This window comes from Oncorhynchus mykiss, chromosome 25 (genome assembly GCF_057628025.1).
Source record: "Oncorhynchus mykiss isolate SJ-2025 chromosome 25, ASM5762802v1, whole genome shotgun sequence".
In the NCBI taxonomy this organism is placed as follows: Eukaryota; Metazoa; Chordata; class Actinopteri; order Salmoniformes; family Salmonidae; genus Oncorhynchus; species Oncorhynchus mykiss.
Window position 1 is genome coordinate 11,951,560 of NC_143046.1, and position 3,707 is coordinate 11,955,266.

General features: G+C 50.2%; 1 pseudogene; it reads right to left on the bottom strand.

The window, feature by feature from the left end:
- Positions 1-256: 256 nt before the first annotated feature.
- LOC149971532 (solute carrier family 25 member 53-like) lies at positions 257-1,863 on the bottom strand (annotated as a pseudogene).
- Between the last annotated feature and the right edge of the window lie 1,844 nt (positions 1,864-3,707).

A 3,707-nucleotide genomic window follows, 5' to 3' on the forward strand; every position in this document is an offset into this window, starting at 1 on the left:
TACTGTCGTTCTCCCCCTGAACAGGCAGTTAACCCAAAATAAGAATTTGTTCTTAACTGACTTGCCTAGTTAAATAAAACAATTATCATTCATTATCATTGAGAGTGGAATATAATCAATTAGAATAGATATACTATATAGTCCATTTTGTGAGAAACGAAACATTGGTAATGAAGCAATAAGTATAAGACAAAAGAAGGGTCCTGAGTGATACATATCTCATTTGATTGATATGCAGTTGTTTGTTGAAATGTTATCAAGGACCTGTTGGCGAACCTTGACAGAGCACCTTGAACATAAATGGATCTCCTCGGCTCCGATACATTCCTGACATAAAAAAATAGGAAACAGTGAGGCACCTGAAAGAAATAGAGCCATTACACATCATTATCTTTTGGCTCATAAAAACCTGATATCAGAGATACAGTACAAATGTTAGTGAATGTTTAACGGCTGTCTTCTCTTTTCTCAAAAATACAATTAAAAACTGTAAAATAAAAATGTAAAGTTGTACTTTTCACTTTTTAAACATTTAATAAAATGTGTATGGTCTGCTCCTCTTCAGCCGACCTTCCCACAGTGCCTTCCAGCTCCGCCTCACCCCCCCCAGCCCAGCCTGCATGTTGACCACCAGCATAGACAGAGGATGCAGGGGCATGCTGACCACCAGCATAGACAGAGGATGCAGGGGCATGCTGACCACCAGCATAGACAGAGGATGCAGGGGCATGCTGACCACCAGCATAGACAGAGGATGCAGGGGCATGTTGACCACCAGCATAGACAGAGGATGCAGGGGCATGCTGACCACCAGGATAGACAGAGGATGCAGGGGGCATGCTGACCACCAGCATAGACAGAGGATGCAGGGGCATGCTGACCACCAGCATAGACAGAGGATGCAGGGGCATGCTGACCACCAGCATAGACAGAGGATGCAGGGGCATGCTGACCACCAGCATAGACAGAGGATGCAGGGGCATGCTGATCACCAGCATAGACAGAGGATGCAGGGGCATGCTGACCACCAGCATAGACAGAGGATGCAGGGGGCATGCTGACCACCAGCATAGACAGAGGATGCAGGGGGCATGCTGACCACCAGCATAGACAGAGGATGCAGGGGCATGCTGACCAGGGGCATGCTGATCACCAGCATAGACAGAGGATGCAGGGGCATGCTGACCACCAGCATAGACAGAGGATGCAGGGGGCATGTTGACCACCAGCATAGACAGAGGATGCAGGGGCATGCTGACCACCAGCATAGACAGAGGATGCAGGGGCATGTTGATCACCATACTAATCACAATTCCTCACAGAAAGGATGAGACTGTAGGAGGAAGCCCCTTCTCCCTCAGAGCAGCACTGACTCCGGCCGAAGTAGCCGAAGCTTCCCAGGGGGTTACGGGCCAGTATGGGGATGACGGCTCTGTAGTACCCCATCCCCAGCTTCTCTGCTCCCAGACGGGCCAGCACACTCCTTAGGGTGGGCAGGCTGCGGCCGTTGTTCCCGTCCTGCAACACATTCTGCACACGTTCAAATGGCGTGAACACCAATGCCTCCACCACGCCCGTGCCGAGCCCAGCCACAGCTGGTAACGCGGAGAGAGGGATGACACTGCAGGGGTTGGTGATGGAGGAAAGTGTAATATAGCCCAGATATCAGTGTCCCGTTCAGGGTTCTCATCACCACCACCTGTAGAGCTTCAGGAAACCCTCCTTCCTGAGTTGGCCTATAGCCTGACTGACTACAGTGCTGTGAAACTGCTGGCGGAACACAGTCTTGTTGACAGGGAATGTGTCGAGAGTGGACACCAGGTTGGAAGTCCCACCATGCAGGAAGCTGAGTGGCCAAACCATTCTGTCCTCCCTGTTGTCTTGGTTATCTCCAGGATCCCGCCCTATCACTCTGACAGATGAGAGAAGCAGCTTATTATAGAGAGACAGCTGGATGTAGACTAGTTAAATGGACAATACAATCATAAAAATATAGCTTATAATAATGTTATATTTTAATATATGAATAATTAACACATTAATAAACTCTTGATAACACTACACAATTCAACAATTCCTTTACAATAATAATAGCTTGTGGGACTATCTAAACTTGCTCAATAGCTATATGTCCTATTGAATATCTTCTATGATGTATTACACCTAATAGAATTAAAACATGCATTGTGTCATGTACTGTCATGTTGTGTCTTGTCTCTGTCCTTTCCCTTCACCCTGTCTCCCTCTGCTGGTCGTTGTTAGGTTACCTTTTCTCCCCCGCTTTCCCCCAGCTGTTCCTTGTCTCCTCTTGACTACCTCGTCACCCCTTCTCCCACCTGTTCCCCTTTTCCCTCTGATTAGTCCCCTATATCTCTCTCTGTTTTTGTTCCTGTCCTTGTCGGATTCTTGTTTGTTGTGTTTCATGCCTGAACCAGACTGTCGTCATGTTTGCTGTAACCTTGTCTTGTCCTGTCGGAATCTGCCGGTCCGTCTGAGCCTACCTATGTTTGGTAATTAAAGAAGCTCTGTTTAAGTTAATTCGCTTTTGGGTCCTCATTCACGCACCGTAACAGAAGAATCCGACCAAGAATGGACCCAGCGACTTCGGATCCTCTCCACTCAGCCGTCGGGATCCAGGGAGCGATGCTAGGCAGACACGAGCAGGAAGTGTCTGCTGCTCGACATGCCGTTGAGACCCTGGCCACCCAAGTCTCCAACCTCACAGAACAGGTTCACCATCTCCGCCTCGATCCACCGGCCACTTCCAGGGCTTTCGAATCTCCGGAGCCCAGAATCAATAACCCGCCGTGTTACTCTGGGGAGCCCACTGAATGCCGCTCGTTCCTCACCCAGTGTGATATTGTGTTTTCTCTCCAGCCCAACACTTACTCCAGGAGCACTGCTCGTGTCGCCTACGTCATATCTCTCCTTATTGGACGGGCTCGTGAGTGGGGCACGGCAATCTGGGAGGCAAGGGCTGAGTGTACTAACCAGTATCAGGACTTTAAGGAGGAGATGATACGGGTTTTTGATCGATCTGTTTTTGGGGAGGAGGCTTCCAGGGCCCTGTCTTCCCTATGTCAAGGCAATCGATCCATAACAGACTACTCTATTGAGTTTCGCACTCTTGCTGTCTCCAGTGGCTGGAACGAGCCGGCCTTGCTCGCTCGTCTTCTGGAGGGTCTCCGCGCAGAGGTAAAGGATGAGATTCTCTCCCGGGAGGTTCCTTCCAGCGTGGATTCCTTGATTGAACTCGCTATTCGCATTGAGCGACGGGTTGATCTTCGTCACCGAGCTCGTGGAAAGGAGCTCGCGCTCTCCGTCGCCCCCCTCTCCGCATCACTACCATCTTCCTCTGCCGGCTCGGGTGCTGAGCCCATGCAGCTGGGAGGTATCCGCATCTCGACTAAGGAGAGGGAACGGAGAATCACCAACCGCCTCTGTCTCTATTGCGGTTCCGCTGGTCATTTTGTCACTTCATGTCCAGTAAAAGGCCAGAGCTCGTCAGTAAGCGGAGGGCTACTGGTGAGCGCTACTACTCCTGTCTCTCCTTCAAGATCCTGCACTACCTTGTCGGTCCATCTACGCTGGACCGGTTCGTCAGCTTCCTGCAGTGCCTTAATAGACTCTGGGGCGGAGGGCTGTTTTATGGACGAGACCTGGGCTCGGGAACATGACATTCCTCTCAGACAGTTAAAGGAGCCCAC